The following is a 19,977-nucleotide window of genomic DNA, read 5'->3' as shown; positions in this document are numbered from 1 at the left end:
GCTAGCACAGCATTCATTCATTCACTCAGCGAGCATTTACTGAGTGTCTTCTTTGTCGCAGACATTGCTCTAGCAGCTGGGAGGAAGGGAGAGTGAGCAGAAACAAAGTTGGCCTTTCTGCATCTTGACTGTGGTGGTGGTGGTGGTCACACAAATCTACACACATTATAGAATTGCACAGAACTAAATAACAAACACTTGAGTACAGGTAAAATTGAGGACATCTGTACAAGATCTTGGCCTTGTACCAATATCGACATCCTAGTTGTGATATTACATTAGAGTTTCGCAAGATGTTACTATTATGGAGAAACTAGGTAAAGGATCTCTGTGTTCTTGCAACTGCTTATGAATCTAATGATCTCAAAATAAGAAGTTAGAAACAAAAAGCCTTGGACTCTGGTCTCTTTTTGCTTACAGTCTAGAATGGTGTCAAGAGAAAAATCCAGAGAGACTTACTTGATATGAATATTTTATTGAGCCAGAAAACAAACTATTCGTGAACAGGAAGACTTCAAACCAAAAGTGGTTATAGCTGCCTCTCAGCTGTTCCAGGGCAACTTACAGAGCATGAGGAAATACATTGTTTTCTCTTGTGATTGCTTACTAGAAACTAATATTCCTTCTACGGTAGAAGCACAGCATAAGCTTAAGTGTGTGTAGGTGAGTAGGAAGCTATAGGTTATGCTGACGTGAAGAAAGCTTAATTTTGGTTAAGGTCAGAATGAGCATTATTGAAAAATCAGGACAGTTTTATCTTTCAATTACATGACTAAGAGTGCTTGGGCTAGGGGTATATTCAAACAGTGGCCTCCACTTTGGTCTTTCTTTAACCATGGGACTCAGAAGATTAAAAAGTCAAAAAGTCATTGGGGCGCCTGGGTGGCTCAGTTGGTTAAGCGCGTGCCTTCGGCTCAGGTCATGATCCCAGGGTCCTGGGATCGAGCCCCACGTCAGGCTCCCTGCTCAGCGGGGAGCCTGCTTCTCCCTCTCCCTCTGCCTGCCGCTCTGCCTACTTGTGCTCACTCTCTATCTCTCTGTCAAATAAATAAATAAAATCTTAAAAAAAAAGTCAAAAAGTCAGGGCGCCTGGGTGGCTCCGTTGGTTCAGCATCCAACTCTTAATTTCGGTTTAGGTCATGATCCCAGCATGATGAGATCAAGCCCTGTGGCAGGCTCCGCACTGGGCATGAAGTTTGCTTGAGATTTTCTCTCTCTCTCTTTCTCTCTCCCCCTCTGTCCCCCCCCCACCCCTTGAGCACACTCACTCTCTCGGAAAAAAAAAAAAAAAAAAGCCGCTGATGACAACCTCAACATGGCAGCAGCTCAGCTCCAACCATCCGGATGACAGCAGTGCTCTGAAGCTGGCAGAGGACAGAGCTGCCAGGCAACAGTGCTCACTTTGGACTGGGAAGTGAGAGAGATTTAAAGTTCTTTGTTCCTTAAGTAGGGCGTCCATATGATTTATCATCCAAACTGAGACACCTGCGAAAATAATCACACTGGCCCAGCTTCTGCAAACAGATCAGTCGGTTGCTCTGTTTTAACAACATTGCATCATTGAGTCTCTTTGTTCTAGCAGCCTAGCTTCCTCTAACCAGTGGAGGCTAATGGATGCTGCCTTTGTCAGCACAGACTAGCCTAAGAAGTGAGTTGATGTGCTTCAGGGTTTATTTCTTGCTCATACAATGTCTACTATGGTGCAGGTGACCCTCCTCCATCTTCTAGTCGACTCATTTTGAGTATGAACTTCCCAGGCAGCGGGAACAGTGGAAGGGAGAGCTGGAGGTCTACAGAAATTTTTGTGGGCCGAGCCAGGAAGTAGCTTACATCATACCACCCACCTTTCATTGACCAGAACCCGGTCACATCATCACCCCTACCTGAAAAGGAGCCTGGAGAAAGTCGTCCCCCTACGAGCCCAGGAAGAGGAACTCCACCACGGATGCACGATTACAAACTGGGAGAGGACACTAGTCTGGCCTCAGCCTCTTTACCTAGCTCACTACCCCCTGTGCCATTCATAGAGAAACCACTGAAGATGCAGGAAAGCAGTTTAGTACAGCCTAGAGCAGCGAATCAACTTCACTTCTCTCTGGTTTTTTCGGTTTGTAATCTACTGGCATTGATCTCTGAGAACACTGTTTTCTCCAAAATCTGCAGTCTGGAGACCCAAGGAATAGCACTGATGCTGGGGTTGAAGTCTGAATGCTCAATGCTGGCAGAATTCCTCTTGGCTCAGGGGAGGTCAGTCTGTCTGGTCTACGCATGCCTCCGATTAATTGGATGAGGACCACTGCCATTATGGAGGGCAATCTGCTTTCATCTATCAATTTAAATGCTAATCTCTCATCCAGAAACACCCTCACAGAAACATCCAGAAGGATGTGTGGCCACATATCTGAGCACCATGGCCCGCTAAAATGACACATAAAATCAATCACATCCTCCAAGGCCAGCTTTTAATACTTTATATTTCTTGTCTAAAGTGGAAGGAAGAGGGGTATGGGGCGGGGGGGAAGGAAGGTCAAGGCTGGGTTCAAATCCCTAATCTTACTCTGAACTCCAGTCTCATTTGTAAAATGTGAATAAGAATGTTTACCTTAAGTAATTCTGTAAAGATTAGATGCTGTGTATGTGAGACACCTAGACCTATGGCTGACTCATAAAGGTCGGCAATTATTAACATTTCAACTTGAAAAGAAAGTCTGCTAAACACTTTGTGTTTCTTTTTACAGCTGCTTCTTACTTGGAGGTGACTCTTGACATTTTCCGTTTTCCCTCTGAAGTTTAGCAGTGTCTCAGCAGGAAGGTTCCTGCTCTCATGCAGTGTCACCATCTCCTGGTACTCAAGTCGCCATCAGTCAGCTACGTCCTACTTTTCCATGAGCCATCACTGAGGACCCATGTAATGTCACATGTTTGAACAACTTACATAGGCACTCCAGGGAAAATCCAAGGGGAAAGAGGAGTGAGAAAGAATCGCCTTATAAATAAAGAAAGGTGGGAGCTAGCAGGAAATGATGCAAGAAGAAAAGTAAATAGAAATCAGATTTTCTACTAATTTCCTTTGTGTTCTTACACCATTTCAGAAATTAGCATCTACATCGATGCCTGATTGGATGATGAACCAATTTTTCTGATCCTCTCATTCAACAAACCTGCAGACTTCTTTATTGGGGGGTGGGTGTTGAGGAAGTTTTAAAAGTGGGCCAAATACAGCCACTTTGAAAAACAGTGTGGAGGTGCCTCAGAAAATTAAAAATAGAGCTACCCTGTGACCCAGCAATTGCACTCCTGGGTATTTACCCCAAAGACACAGATGTAGTGAAAAGAAGGGCCACATGCACCCCAATGTTCATAGCAGCAATGTCCACAACAGCCAAACTGTGGAAAGAGCTGAGATGCCCTTCAACAGATGAATGGATAAAGAAGATGTGGTCCATATATACAATGGAATATTACTCAGCCATCAGAAAGGATGAATACCCAACTTTTACATCAACATGGATGGGACTGGAGGAGACTATGCTAAGTGAAATAAGTCAAGCAGAGAAAGTCAATTATCATATGGTTTCACTTATTTGTGGAACATAAGCAATAGCATGGAGGACATTAGGAGAAGGAAGGGAAAAATGAGGTGGGGGAATCAGAGGGAGAGATGAAGCATGAGAGACTATGGACTCTGAGAAACAAACAGGGTTTTAGAGGGGAGGGGGGATTGGTTAGCCAGGTGATGGGTCTTAAGGAGGGCACGTACTGCATGGAGCACTGGGTGTTATATGAAAACAATGAATCGTGGTTCACTACAACAAAAACTAATGATGTATGTTGACTAACATAAATAAAATAAAATAAAATAAAATAATAAAATAAAATAAAATAATAAAATAAAATAAAATAAATAAAATAAAATATAAAATAAAATAAAATAAAATAAAATAAAAAAATAAAAAATAAAATAAAATAAAATAAATAAAATAAAATAAAATAAAATAAAATAAAATAAATAAAATAAAATAAAATAAAATAAAATAAATAAAATAAAATAAAATAAAAAAATAAAATAAAATAAAATAAATAAAATAAAATAAAATAAAATAAAATAAAATAAAAAATAAAATAAATAAAATAAAATAAAATAAAATAAAATAAAAGTGGGCCAAAGCCACATGGGAACACATGTGAACATAAGTGAAATGATCTTCCATACGTTGAGCATGGCTGAGGGCTTAGAGTAGGGAACGTGTAAGTTATCAAACTCCTCCTTTGAGCCTTGGACTCCTGGTTATGCAACTGGCTGAGCCACTTTCCAAAAAGACCCAAACACACTGGCTTTAACGAGACTGACTCTCCAAGGTCACTGGGCAATGATGCTGACGTGTTGGCTTCCCATCGTCAATACATGATATCTACCCGTGGGCTCAAGAGCCACTCCAGTTGTCCCTTTTCCCAGCCAGGTGCAAGAAGTAAAGGAAGCAGAGGACTATGAGATTTATTTTCAGGGAATCACCTGAGAGTTGCCGTTTTCTGCTCACATTATGTTGGCCAGAAGCTTGAGGGAAGCTGAACAGGTGCCCTGCCCAAACTCTGCTGGGTGGGGTCTGATTGCTCAGTGAAGAAGGTGAGCCCAGGTGCCTTGGAGTGGTCAGTAGTTTCTGCTGTACCTGGTTCTTTGGAGGTGATTCAGCTCCCCCTGGAGAGGCTGTCAGACCTCTTGGGCAACCCCCCAATTCCGCCCTCTAAGAAAGAAGTCCTACTTGCGTCTGTTTGAGAGCACTATCTAAATTTCTATCTGAAAAAAAAAGTTTCTACACATAAACATTTTACAGATTCGTGTGTCGAGGCAGGAAGAAAAGCTCAAATCAATGAAATGACTTAGCCAGAGGCACTGGTTACATCCGGAGCTGGCCCCCACCGTTCTGACAAGCAGAACCCGAGGTAAGGGGGTAGGTAACTGTCCAGAGCCAGGCCGCACCTCCTCACACATGAAGCTCATTTGCTCTGCCACCCGATCCCTCTCCCACACTCATACCAAAGAGTTCTCGATCTCCCGAGAAACTAAGAATTCCAACGTTGAAAAATCCCATCTTGCTCTGAGTGCAGTCACCAGGGGTGGTGAGCAGAATCAGGGAAGTGGAAAGATACACGTGCGGGCTTAGGCCATCTCGATTTTGCTAACCGGTGCTTATGGACGCTAGTCTCCTACCCTCCTAAGGAGACTGGGAGGCAGGGTCCTTATCCTCACGTGTTGGCTGGAATAGCTTGAAGTTTTCCCACACAGGAACTTCAGGGGCTGGAGGAGACGTCCCAGGGACATGGCCTTGACCTGTTAGAAACTATGCTAGTATCTGCTCCAGTCTCTTAATGCAGGGTTTGGACGAAGTGGTTGTGTGCCAAGAGTAGCTCTGCAGGGCTCACAGTGCCCCCCCCCCACTTCCATATCTGGGATCTTTGTGGGTGGGCCCCAGAACAGCTCGGCCCTTAGAATAGGGAGACTGAATCCAGCCCAGGTCTTCTCTGCTCGCAGCCCCACACATCCCTGCCTTCTCCTAAGCTCCTCCGCTGGGATGGAATCTTTCCTGCCCCGCACAAGCTGGGAGACGAGGAGCCTTGGTGGCCATCACCCATCTTCTTGGTCGTCCTTCCATTTTTACAAATTAGAATGGGCTTGTAGTCACAACCCGGATCCCCAAGCTTCCTAGAGCGGCCGAGCAGGGTGCAGGACCCCAGGTCACACTTCTGGAGGCCCCTGACTGCTTTGGCTGGGTTGTGGGTTTGAGCTCCGACTGCAGAGCATGGCCGGGGTTGGGGCCTGGCAGGCCGCAGAGCTTTGCAGAGGCACCAATCCAAGCTGTCTTTGGAGCTCTAGCCCCCTGCCTAGTATACCTCACTCCCCAACTCTTCTCCATACCCCAGCTCCAACCCCTGCCCTGTCCCTGGAGCACTTTCCTTCTCTCTTTTACACACGTCCTTGACCCACCCCAGTTACCATGTGTATTTGCTGGTGCAGCCTCTTTCTAGCAGTGTGTCTGCCTATAACTTTCTTCTTCCTCCTTGGCTCGACTAATGCCTCCTCAGCCTCAGCCTCAGCCTCAGCTGTCAACTACAACACTGCTTCTGCATTGTGCCCTTCCCTGAGCCCCCAGACCAGGTCAATCTCCACTCCCTCCCATCTCTGGACTTCTACCAAAGTGAGGCCCCAGCTCATGTGGAGTCTGATTGTGGAAAGAGGCAGAGGAATAGAGAAGTAGTTTGCTGGCACAGCAGAGTGAAGGCAAGGCTGACTCAACACTGGCTTCAAGGCCAGCAGGTTGGAAAGCAGAAGCTTAAGTGCCAGTGGAGAGAAGAAAGCTGAAGAAGCTGGTGAGGGCAGCAGAGTTGGAGAAGGAGCCCTGGTTTAAAAAGGCAACAAGAGAGAAAGGAAAGTATGCCCAGCAAGACAAAGAGGCAGGTATCATAGGCATCCCTAGTGCACCTGCCCTGTACCTGTTGTCCAATAAATGTTCGAAGGGAGAAGGTGAAAAACTATGGTTGCCTATTTCAGAGGACCTCAGTCTTCTTAGAGAAGTAGGAGGCTTAGGTCTTATAAAATTTGGGCATTGGGAGTCAAGGGCCTATGAAGAAATATTCTCACTTGTTGATGTATTAGTTAGGATTGACTGACTACTGAAGGGTCAACTAATAAAAAAAAGTAGACCCAAAATGCAAGGCTCTAAAATGTAGTCTCTGTGTTACAGAATTTTAATTTTTGCTCACTTAGTAGTCCAGGATGGGTATTCAGGTCAGTATTTACCCAGGCCCCCCGTCCTCTAAGGTCCCAAGGAAGCAGAAAGAATAGGAGGAGCATGCAAAGGAGGTTCTTGCAGGCCTGGTATGGAAAGAACACACACTTACACTCATCTTCCTTTTGAGGGGCCTCACCCATTTGCAGAAAAAGACTGGAAAATGTAGTCTAGCTGTGTGCCCCTAGAAGGAAGAACAGAGTTTGGTGGACAGCTAGTGGTCTTCACTATGGTAGGCAGAGTAATAGACCCCAAAGTTGTCCTAATCCTCAGAATCTGTGAATATATTGCCTCACGTGGCAAAATGGACTTTGCCGATGTTTAGGATCTTGAAATGAGGGTGTTATTCTGGATTATCCCAGTGGCCCAATGTAATCATGAGGGTTCTTATAAGTGAAAGAGGGAGTCAAAATTGATGCAGCATGAGAAAGTCTTGTCTGGTCATTGTTGGCTTTGAAGATGGAAGGGGGCCATATGAGCAGGAAGCAGACAGTCTGGATTGGATTCTCCTCTACAGCCTCCAGAAAGAATGCAACTTCTGCTGACATCTTGATGTTAGGCCTAAGATACCCATTTTGGACTTCTGGTCTCCAGAACTCTGAGATAATAAATTTATGTTGTTTTAAGCCACCAAATTGTGGCAATGGGAAACTAATACAACCACGTTTAGTACTTCCTTTTTTAAAGACACGACCTACTGGTAGTAGGAAGCATCATTTTAAATTCTTTTTTTTTTTTAATATGTTATGTTAGTCACCACACCATCACCAGTTTTCGATGTAGTGATCCATGATTCATTGTTTTCGTACAAAACCCAGTGCTCCATGTAGTACATGCCCTCCTTAATACCCATCACTGGACATTATTTTAAATTCTAAGAAAATAAGACTACGTCTTCATCTTCCACCTTGTGCACAAGCCTACTGACTACTGCATGAGCAATCAGGGGCCAGTCAGGCTGGTGGACTTTAATGTGGAGAGGCTCTAGAACAGTGGTTCTCAAAATGTGGTCCCTGGACTGGCAGAATCTGAATCAACTGAGAATTTTCTGCAAATTCTTAGCCACTCCCTAAATCAGCTCTAGGACCCAGTAGTCTGTGTTTTAACAAGCCCACCACATGATTCTGACACTTGTGCAAGCTTGAGAACCACTGTTCTAGGATGGGAGCACTGTTCTAGATTGAAGGAGACCAAAAAGATGCAGAAACTAAGTTAACAATGCAGGATTCTGAACTGAATATTTTTATTCCAAAGGACATTACTGGGACAATTAAAGAAACTTGGATGGGGTCAGGACATTGGATGGTAGTACTGAGTCAATGTTAATTTTCTGGTTTTGATGATTTTATGGTGGTGATGTAGAAGATCCTTGCTTGTAGGAAATATACACTAAAAGTATTCAAAGGTGATGGGGTGTCTGGTCAGCCACTTAGCTTTCAAATGGTTCAGGAAGAAAAGGAGTTTTATATTGTACTTTCCATTTTACTTTGAGACAGTTTCAAGATTTAAAAAACCAGTATAGAGCACTTGGATGGCTCTGTCGTTAAGCGTCTGCCTTCGGCTCAGGTCATGATCCCAGGGTCCTGGGATTGAGCCCCGTATCAGGCTCCCTGCTCAGTGGGAAGCCTGCCTCTCCCTCTCCCATTCCCCCTGCTTGTGTTCCCTCTCTCGCTGTGTCTCTCTCTGTCAAATAAATAAATAAAAAATCTTTAAAAAAAAAACCCCAGCATATACCATTTTTCAAATATCAGCTTGTCAAAGATGAAAAATGTTGATAATACCTAGTGTTGGTGAAGGTGTGGGGAAATAGAAAGTTCTATACACTACTGTTGGAAGTATAAGTTGTTGCAATATTTTTGGATAGCAAGTTTATACTATCAAAAATTTAAGGCAAATTTTGACTCAACAATTCTGTCTTTAGAAATGTAACCTTCAAATATAGCCAATGATATTATAATAGTGTTGTATGGTGATACTTGTGGTAAGCATATCACAAGATATAAACTTGTCAAATCATGTTGTACTCCTCAAACTAATGTAACATTGTGTGTCAACTATACTCAGATAAAAAATTTTTTAAAAACCAAAAAAAAGAGTTTAATTTCTATGATTCTAAAAAAAAAGAAAAAAAATAAATGTATCCTTCAGATAAATTTCTGTAAGGGTGAGAAAATATATTTTATTGCAAAACTGCTTATACTAGCAAAAAAACTGGAAACAACCCAAATGTTTTTCACTGGGAACTGGTTCAGTTATGGTATAACTATACAGTAAGTTACTAGGAAGCCCTTAGAAAGAACACAAAAGATGTCTATGTCCTTTTGCAGAAAGGAGAACCACCACATTAATGCATGTATGGTAAGCTTCCTTTCTGTGAAAAATTGAAAGCAAAAGTTTGGAAGCAAAAGTGCCCCTTTTGAACAATGCGAAGTGCCATCTCAATTATACTTCCCTTCATGTGCTCCCTGGTGCTGCTGGGTCTGGTTCAGGACCAGTGAGAACCTCTTGTCTGTACAAATTCTTGAAAGTATAACTGTACAGATTATTGGTTTGGATTCCAAAACAGTTATCTTGAGTTTAAAATGGTTGTGTCCTGACCAAAAAAAAAGCTCTAGATCTGGTCAGATCCTAGCCACTTAGGGACCCTGGGCACCAAGGTGAACATCCCTGTGATGTACTGAATCCTGCCCAGATGCTATCTTGCTTCTGATAAGATTTTGAAGCTGGCTGGGGCACCTGGGTGGCTCAGTCATTGAGCGACTGCCTTCGGCTCAGGTCATGATCTCAGGGTTCTGGGATCGAGCCCCACGTTGGGCTCCATGCTCAGCAGGGAGTCTGCTTCTCCCTCTGCCTGCCCCTCCCGCTGCTTGTGCTTGCTCTCTCCCCCTCTCTCTGTGTGTGTCAAATAAATAAATAAAATCTTTAAAAAATATATTTTGAAGCTGGTTAACTAAACGAGGAACTTATTCTAACCCTACAATGGGTGTATGTTTGTGGTACCTTCACACCAGTCTGCAGCCCACCTGAAATACTGCAGTTTGGGACTGGCTAAAAGAGGTAAGCGGAGATCCCCAGATGGAGGCCCCATTTAGTCATCAAGACTATGTTCTGTGCAGAAGTTCTAGGATGGTGTTTGTCTGCTATCTCCTCCCCCTGACTGATTAGGCACTAAGGCACTGTTAGTCTTGGAGAATGGTCTAAGTCAAGGGCTGGTGTGCCCAAGGGCAGATCTCTGCAGAGGCCACGAGAGGGTCAGTCGACTTCAGAGAGGGCTAAGGGGCTGGGGGATGAGGAAGGCCCTGAGGTTGCTCCTCAAAGCCCCACTAGTCATCATTTCTCCAGACAGAATAAACTAGGTAACATCCAAGATTCTAGATGTGGGGGGAAGTGAGAGCAGAACTGGGCAATGATGTAACTCTTCCTCTTAAAGGTAGCTTAAAAAATACTTTTTTTTTTTTTTTTGATGGGGAGGAGGGTAGTAAGATCACAGGAAGAAATGTTAGTCAGAGTATTGCTATTATAGTATTTCTGTTGTAACATACCTTTATCTTTATCTTTAGAGGAAAAAAACCCTCCTGATAAGGAAGGTGGAACCTAGGAGCTCCAAGGTTTGTGCTCACTGAAGTGTCTTGTTTTGTTTTGTTTTAATTGTATCTTCAGACGACGGGCTCTAAGAAATAACTTTTTTTTTTGAATAAGTGACTTGGAAAATTTTAAATATGTAATTGAAACAGCTTCAAGATGACTTAACTATTAGTAGATAACTAACATATGTATCTCAGATATTGTTTTGTGGAAGAAGAAAGGGAACTTGCTTGAGGACAGGCCAACTGAAACAAAATTGGGAGGATGGCAGTGTTACCCCCAAAAAATGTTATCCAAAAATTATTTACTAAGTCTAGGAGTCTTTGAGAAGGGATTCTTGTTTTTCAGTTTGTGTTCACTTTAGACTCCTAGCTTTAGACAACAAATTTTGTAGCTCCTGAATCAAGTTCCCTTTTGCTGAAAGTTAACAAAATATAAAGGAGATCTGTAGGCAGTGAAAAAAAAATTTGTAGAAAGTTTAGGGCCCGGGGTTGAGAGCTTGGCAGATAGCAGTGTATCCGTCAAGTTCCAACTAGGAAACAGAAACCACTCTAAGTGTTTGGGCAGCGGGAATCTAATACAGAGAATTTGTGACACACTCAGAGATCAGCATCAGAGAAAGCCCCTGCCAGATCAGATATCTGTATCATCAGATAGCTTTTAAAATAATGTTTAAGCAAATAATGTTTAAGCAAAATAAAGAGACATATTTGGCATACTATAAAAAAGGAAACAAATGGAAAGTCTCTAACTGAAAAATAGGATATCTGTTTAATGGCAGATTACACAGCTAACGAGAGACTTAGTGAACTAAAATGTAAGTTATATCCAGAATGAAGCCTGGGCAGGGAGGCAGGAACAAAGGGATGAAAGTGAGAGGTTGAGGTTACTGCTTAACCGTAGGGGTTATGGCGATAAGGTCTAATACACCTTCCCTGGAGTCACAGAAGGAAAGAGAAAGAGAATGAGGGCACCCAACGGCTGAGAATTTACCCAAGCTGAAGATACGGATCCACAAATTTAAAAGCCCAAAGAATCTGAAGCAGCATTACTATAAAAAAAAAATCCACACCTAAACATACCATAGTAAAACTGGAATAAACCAAAGACACAGGAAAAAAACTTAAAAAGAATGCATTAAACAGAAAGATGAACAGCCAACTGCTCACCGACCAGTGCGGAGGTCAGACGGTGGTGGCTTGACACCTCTACTATGACAAAAGAGGCTCAACCTAGAACTTTATCCCTGGGGAAAAATATCTTTTAAGAATGAGGTGGAATAAAGTAATTTTTAGGCAAACAAAAATTGGAAGGTGTCACCTTTAAAAGGACAGAATGTCCTAAAGGATGTTTTTCAGACAGAAGAAAGGAAAATGACCCCATATGGAAAGTTGAGGAGGCAGAGAAGTAAGGAGTAAGTATAAAGATAAATCTCAATAAACATTTAGTATAGAAAACAGTAATACTGTATTTCAATACATATCCATACACCTTTATATGTACATAATGAAAGTTCACAAAAACAATAGCATATAAAATGACAGGTAAATGAAGTTAAAGTATTCTAAGATCCTTTCATTGTCTAGTATGAAGATAAAAGTGTCAATTAACATTAGGCTTTGATAAATCAAGAATGGATCTTTTAAGTCCTTGGCCAGTAAAAGAAGAGAAAAAGTGTGTAACTTCCAAACCAACAGAGGGAAAAGTAGAATAATAGATTAATTGTAATAGAATCTTAACGGAAGATTTCTAACCCAATCTGAAAGAAGTCAAGAGAAGAGATCACAGGGGCGCCTGGGTGGCTCAGTTGGTTCAGCGTCTGCCTTTGGCTCAGGTCATGATCTCAGGGTCCTGGGATCAGGGCCCCCATCAGGCTCCCCGCAGCAAGGAACCTGCTTCTCCCTCTCCTCTGCCCCTCCCCCTCTGCTCGTGCTCGGTCTCTCACTTTCTCTCTCTCTCAAATAAATGAATAAAATCTTAAAAAAAAAAAAGAAGAGATGACATAACCTAGGTCAGGAAAGCAGTGAATAAGATTTAAGCCCAACCGTAATGGAAATTATACATGGAAGGCCTAATGTTCCTGTTAAAAGAAATTATCAGACTAGATTTAAAGCACAACATGTTATTTCCAAAAGACACATATCCAAGAGACACATCTAAACACATCTTTGGGCTTTTAAATCTAGTGAAAGAATAGAAAGAGATATGCCACGTAACAGCAATATTTTTGATGTTATTAATATCAGAAAAAAATAGACTTTAAATAAGAAAAGGCATTACTACAGATAGAGGCTTTCTTCTTACAATTTCGATTCACCAGGAAGATATAACAATTCTATATTTACATGCATCTAATAACATGGCCTCAGATATATAAAGCAAACTTCACAGATCTATAAGTGGAAATTATTAAATTAAATCAATTACCTCATTAATTGACAGAAAGCAGATAAAAATCCATTAAGAATAGAGAAGATCTGAACAATGCATTACAAACTTGATCTAATGCTTTATCTAGATGAGTGCACCCAGCATCCGCAGAACACACATTCTTTTCTGGTGACCATGGAAGCTTCACTGAGATCAAACACGTGTTGGGCCATAAGCAGATTCCAACAAATGTCAAAGGGTAGCAATCGTGCAGATATGTTTTCTGACCACAGTGTGATAATAGAATATAACTAGGAAGGCCATGTACATTTTAAAAATTAAAAGTACACTTCTAGGGTGCCTGGGTGGCTCAGTTGGTTAAGTGACTGTCTTCGGCTCAGGTCATGATCCTGGAGTCCCAGGATCGAGTCCCGGCATTGGGCTCCCTGCTCAGCAGGGAGTCTGCTTCTCCCTCTGACCCTCTTCCCTCTCGTGCTCTCTGTCTCTCATTCTCTCTTTCTCAAATAAATAAATAAAATCTTTTTTAAAAAAAGTATACTTCTAAATACTCTATGGGATCTGTTGTGATTATTTGTGATTTTTATTCTTTCTTTATTACACCAGAGGTTTATCAATTTTAATACTTTTTCCAAAACACCAACCTAACTTTTGATCCTTTCTATTGTGTCGTTTTGTTTCATTAATCTTTGCTCTTATTTTTATCTCAACTTTAAAAAACAAAACAGATCACTAGTCAATTTAACAAGGATGTTCGTATAGAGATTTGCAAAATACAAAATGCTTTTTCATGAATCCTTAAAGCAACCTTGTGAGTTGGATCATTTCCCTCATTTTACAGATGGGGAAATTATAGACAGGAAAATTCATAGTTGTTGCATACACTGGAATGCTGGCCCTTAAGTTTATATCCAAGACCAGAGGAACTTCTGCTCTCCTCCAGGGCTTTGCCCTGCCAACCCCTGGACCTCTTCTTATGCTTTGAGATCTTAAGGGACACTCACCCCCAAACAGCCATGGTTAAGATGGTGGAGGCTTGACTCCCACCAACCCTTTCTGTATTAATTTCCAGCCCATCTATTGCCAGGAAAACAGGGGGACGGGGGAGAAGCAAAATGCACATAGTAGGAGTGGGCAGGATGCCTAAGCTGGAGAAGCAAGTGTGAATCAGCCCTGGTCCCATCCAACACTCTTGGTCACTGGAGGAGCTGGAAGCTTCTTCTGCTGACCTTTACCAGCCTGAAAAAGCAAAGCATCTTTGCTTAGAAACAATGGATTGCTTGCTTAGAAGCAAGATGCAGCTGAGTAACGAGATCCAAACAATCATTTTTCTCGAATCTCATCTTAGGTTATACCTGTGTGTGGGGTGGTCCTTGGAATATTTTCTTGGCTTTCAGATGAGGCTGCCTTCCACTACCTGACGGTCTGGTCGCTAGAGTCCTGGGACAGGGGCCACCACATGGCAAGACTTACTTCACACACCTTTATGCTAAAGCTTCACATTCCAGGCACATTTCTAAGGCCTCTAAACACTAACTTCTCCAACTCGCTACTATTATTACTCCAATAAGAGACAGCTGAGGACACACAACATAAAACAGAAGACTTAATTACTTGCCTAAAGTCATCTGGGATAAGGGAAAGAGCCCTTGTTTGCATCTGGGCTTTGTGGTGGAAAGACCACATTTTGGCTACAATACTTTGTAGTCTCTCTACATGGGATTCACACAAACTCCTTCCTGAGTATAACCGATACTCTCCACAGTCTGAGAACTGCCAGGTCTAAATGGGAACACCCTGTAGAAAGAATTGTGTTAAAATTTGTGACTTCTTTCTCCATGACTCCAGGCTGGGGCACTCAGCTGGGGCTGGAGAAGAGCCATGGAGAAACTTCCCAGTCTGAGTAATCCCCTGGAAGGGGTTATACCCAGTTTTTCAAGGTCCTGAGGCAGACTTCAGGTCCCCACTCAGCTAACTGGTCCTCAGCTGACCATCTCTCGTTTTTTAATCCCATGAGGGAAAAGTTCCCTTGCATTGCATGACTGGTACTCAGTACCACTTCACCCCTAGAGTGTCCATACATAAACACAGATGAAATTATTTTTCAGGTTTTCACTTTCAAATTCACTAATAGAGAGTGCATGCCTATGGAAGGTTTTTCGATACTTACTATTGATTAAGATTTCTCCTTTCTGCTTTTTTTCCTCTCCCTCCTCTCTCCTCTTGCTTCTTCTTCGAGTTCCCTAAGGACTGAACTCACTCCATAGTCTTTCCCATACACTCCACATCTATAAGATATGAGACCCTTAGTAAGTTTTGGTAAGTTACACTTTCCTAGGATTTTTTTTAAAATTTCATATAACATTTCTAACTTATTGTAATAAAATTATAATATAATTAATCTTATTGTTTTAATACCTGTAGCATTTGTAACATCAAACTTTAGAAATTCTCTGAGACTTAGGGCCTGGGTATTTATTCAAATGGTTGCAACAAGGAAAATTCTCAAAGGAACTGTCTCTCCAAACACGAGGAATGAGATGGGTTTTATAGTGGAAATAAACTAAAGCAACAGTGTTCACTGCAGTTTTGGTGGGCTTTGGTTATGTAGGTGGCAATCTTTCCGAAATGGATTGTGTTTGTGTTTTGGCTCACTTATGTTACAACCTGTTCTCAGAATTGTTGACTCAAGGAATTTAGAGGGAGTGGGTTATTCTCTCAGTAGTAGGGAGTGAAGAGGTCGGTGCATGTTCACAGAGTAGAAAATTTTACAGTTCTCCTTATTCCCCCTTTTTATTCCTGACTTTGGTTTTCTTTTTTCTTTGATCAATCTCACCAGAGGGTTGTCAGTTTTATTAGTCTTTTCCAACACACACATGCATTTGGTTTTGTTGATCCTCTATATTGTGTTTGTTTTCCTATTTCATAAAGGTCTACCTTTTATTACTTTCTTATTTTAACTTTTTTGGGATTTATTTTGATTGTTCTTTTTTCGATGGTACTTAGGTGATTAATTGCTAGGTTTTCTGATTTTCTAAAATATCTTTTTAGGCTATAAATGTCTCTCTAAGCACTGCTTAAGCAATATCCCACTGGTCTTGATTACAGTGGTCAAAATATTTTCTTCCTTGAGCCATGATTAAGAAAAGTATTTGTAAATTTCTGAATATAATGGGGATGGCTTAAGTATCTTTTTATTATTAATTTCTAACTGAATTGCATAGTCAAGCTAACATACTCTGTATGATTTTAATTCTTTAAAATTTGTTATGGTTTACTTTATGATCCAGCATATGATCAATTCCTGCCCCAGCTTGAGATATAATTGACATGTAACATTGTGTAGGTCAATTTTTGAAAATGTTTCATGTGTGCTTGAAAAAAAATGTGTATCGTTAACACGATGGTGCAGGGTTCCATGTATTAGAGTACTTACTAAATCAGTGTTCAAATGTGTAACTTTACTAATTTTTAATATTCTTGTCCTATTAATTACTGAGAGGTATCAAAAAATCTCCCATCATGATTGTGGATTTTATATTTCTCCTTTGAGTTCTGCACATATTTGCCAACTCTGAGCTATGTTACTAGGTAGATACTAACTCAAAACTGTTATATCTTTCCAGTATGTTCTCTTCCCTGGACATTTTGTCTTAATGTAATAAATGATTCCCTTTATCTGTAGGAATAGTTTATGACTTAAAGTATCTATTTCATCTAATATTAGTAGAGCTACACCAGTTTCTATGGATTACTATTTGCTTCAAACAATTTTTCTATTCTTTTACTTCCAAATCTTGAGTCTTCTCATATTTAAAGTGAGTCTCTTGTACACAGTATACAATGGAGTTTTATATTTTTGTTTGCTACAGTGTGAATGTTCGTATACCCCACAAATTCACGTTGGAATCCTAATGCTCAGTGTGGTAGTGTTAAGAGGTTGAGAATTGGGAAGTGATTAAGTCATGCAAATGGAGCCCTGATAAATGGGATCAGTGCTATTATATGAGACCCCAAAGAACTTCCCAGCTCTTTCCACCACATAAGGGTACGATTAGAAATCTGCAACCTGGGGGCGCCTGGGTGGCTCAGTCGTTAAGCGTCTGCCTTCAGCTCAGGTCATGATCCCAGGGTCCTGGGACTGAGCCTCGAATCGGGCTCCCTGCTCAGCTCGGAGCCTGCTTCTCCCTCTCCCTCTGCCTGCCACTACCCCTGCTTGTGTTCCCTAATAAAATCTTTAAGAAATTAAATGTGTAGACTTGGGGCGCCTGGGTGACTCAGTCGTTAAGTGTCTGCCTTCGGCTCAGGTCATGACCCCAGGGCCCCGGGATCGGAGCCCTGCATCGGGCCCCCTGCTCCGCAGGAAGCCCGCTTCTCCCTCTCCCACTCCCCCTGCTTGTGTTCCTTCTCTCGCTGTGTCTCTGTCAAATAAATAAGTAAAATCTTTAAAAAAAATAAAAGATAAATGAACGTGTAGACTTGTGTTTTTCATCAGCTCTGGAAAATTCTCAGCCCCAGTCCCTTTGGCCCTTTTCTTCTTTCCTTGCCTTCTGAGACTGTGACTTTACGTGTATTTATATGTAAAACTTCCCAATGAAATCTTCCCTTCTCTATTTTCCCATATTTTTCTAACCCCATGCTGCATTCTGGATAATTTTTTCACCTTTATCTTTCAGTTCACCAATTCTATTTTTAATTTTGTCACAATCTGTAGCCAAACGCATCTTTAAATATTTCAAAAAGTTTAAAATTTTTAAATAAAAAATTTAAAAAAACCCATATATCTGATAATATGTGAAGTCTACATCAATCTGTTCTAGTTTTGTCATGTTGCCTTTCCCCCTTGTGCCTGGTTGTCTTTGCTTACTTACTAACCAGTCGCTCCTGAAAAATTACCTTTAAAATTTCCCTGAGGTCTAGATTGAAGAAGTCCTCTTCCAGAGGTGCCTTGTATTGCTTTGGCCAGGGCTCAGGTTGTGTTTACCTGGGTCATAAGGGACCACAAGGTGTTAGGGACATTTTCTTTTCCCTTTTCCTACTGCTCTGCTCAGTTACAAGGCCAATGTCTCTACAGCCCCCTGGGACTGAGGGATGGTTTCTCTTGAGGTTGTAGCACTTTGGTAACCCAGATTAACTTCAGAAAGTTCTCGTAGAAGATTCACCACCTCAGGTGGGCCTGGCCCTGACTTTGTCTCTCTCACTCCCTGTGGCTGGTTAAATGGGACCCAGCTGTGCAGCATCAGCTAACAGGTTAGGACAGAAGTTGCTTTAGCGTTCCCTTCTCTGATGACAGGATCTCATTTTTAAACTATCCTGTTTAAACCACAGGCTTTTTATCTTCAATGCTCTTTTGAGAGGAAGGGGTGGAATGCTATCTACATTTTTAAAAATGAAGTCTTTCATTGTTGTTGGTATGATATTGACCCAAGTAACCTACCTACCTTTACCAGAAGGTACTGTCCTGCCTTCTCCATGTTGTTTTTTCTCCTTTCCAGACTTTGAGGTTTTCCAGTCCAGATCTTTACTTTATGTACTTGACTTCTATCCTTCTGGTCTGCCCATGACATTTTACCATACATAGTTAACAAAATCCAGAGCTAAGAGCATCTTGACCTCCTCAGAAATAATACCAAGCACTTTAGGCCACTTTCATGCAGATCTTCCAGCTTCCAATTTAACCAACTATGGTCTAACATTTCAATTCTATCTTTAGTCCTTTGAATTAGACTCTGCCTTTTTGAAAAAGTGTTTTGATTTACCTACATGTTGGCAAGTTTAATTCTCTTCTTGTGCATCAGGCACTTTCTCTGGAAAGAGGTGGGGGATGGTACTCCTGAAACACACTCCAGGCCTGAGATAAGCCTGAACAGCTCATTGAATCTGTACCACAGTCTACCTGGCACAAGTGGAAATCATGAGATCAGCTTAAGCAGCATGTTACCAGCCCTAGGTGGACTGGAGGCCTGTTTCCTGTGGGTCAGTCAGTGGAGGCCTCAGTAGGAGCGTGTCCTACTGCTCAGAAGGCTGGAGCACTTGGAATCCCCATTTGAGTGGTAGCCACCCTCTCTCATTATTTCATCTCTCTCCCAATTGTAGGTGGTACATTAGGTCCAGGTGGAGCTCACGTACATGGGTGTGTGTGCATGGAGGAGTGATGCTCAAGCCACGGGTGGCCTCAAGTAAATGAAAGATTGATAATACCTGGTAACTCCTTGGAATTGATATTCTATGGCCTTCCTTTCTGCCCACTATGCACTAACCCTGGAACGACCAGCCCCTTTTGAAGATGTGTGAGCTTTTTTGATGAGGCTTTTAATCAGACCATCCTATTTCCCCCTCCTCCCTCTTTAAAAACCCAACTGTCCCACCCAGATATCACCACTGCCTCCCTCCTCCCCATTGGTGGTGGTCACTGTCCTCTCAACACTGCAGTGTTTGGTTCAGCATCCATTAGTGTGGTTTTGCTTGTGGACCTTCTCCCTTACCTATCCTTTATTTACTCCCACTGCCTAGCTCCTAGGACAGGGGATTGTGCCTAGCAGATCCTCAACGAGTATTTGCTGAATCCATCAATCCAAGTCTGTGGAGAGGGCCAGTGTTCTGAGAAGGACAGAACAAGTGTGGCTGTGGCGTTCCAAAGGGGAGCCGAGTGGCAGAAATGCTCTTTCCCTCCCCCTTTCCATCAAAACTTACTGGTGGAGGCTTGGAGAAAAGTGGAAGAACTATACCCCTAGAGAAAGTCATGGAAACTATGGGAGGCTAGAACGGGGCTAGAGACAAATCCTAGAGAGCCAGGAAACTATCTAGGTAGAGACTGCTCTCTGGGAAGGAGAGTGGATTTTGGAGCCAGCGAGACAGGACTAGGATTCAGCCTCTATAGGCAGGTGCCGTCCAGAGTATTCTTGGACAGCTTACTCGACTCTCAGAAGACTCTCCTTTTACCCTTTGAGTCACCTAGCTAACAGCTTTAACACATAAACAACATTTTGTTAAATTCTGTCCCCAAAAGAACGATTTCTCTGAGGTGACACATCAGTCCCACAGCCTGCCCACTTCCAGGAGCTATGATCCAGGCCCAGTATGAGGATCAATCCATTCTGCACTTCTCCCGGTAAAGACGCCACCTAATTTCTTGTGAAACCGGAGCTACTAGCCCTATGGGAAAGTCCCCTGCTGCACTCCCTGCTTTGCATTTGGTCTCACTTACTCAACAAAGATA

Source organism: Eumetopias jubatus, unplaced genomic scaffold, assembly GCF_037043125.1.
Source record: "Eumetopias jubatus isolate StellerSeaLion01/CBP00866 unplaced genomic scaffold, mEumJub1_p1.0 scaffold_5, whole genome shotgun sequence".
NCBI lineage: Eukaryota > Metazoa > Chordata > Mammalia > Carnivora > Otariidae > Eumetopias > Eumetopias jubatus.
This window is presented reverse-complemented; position numbering follows the sequence as displayed.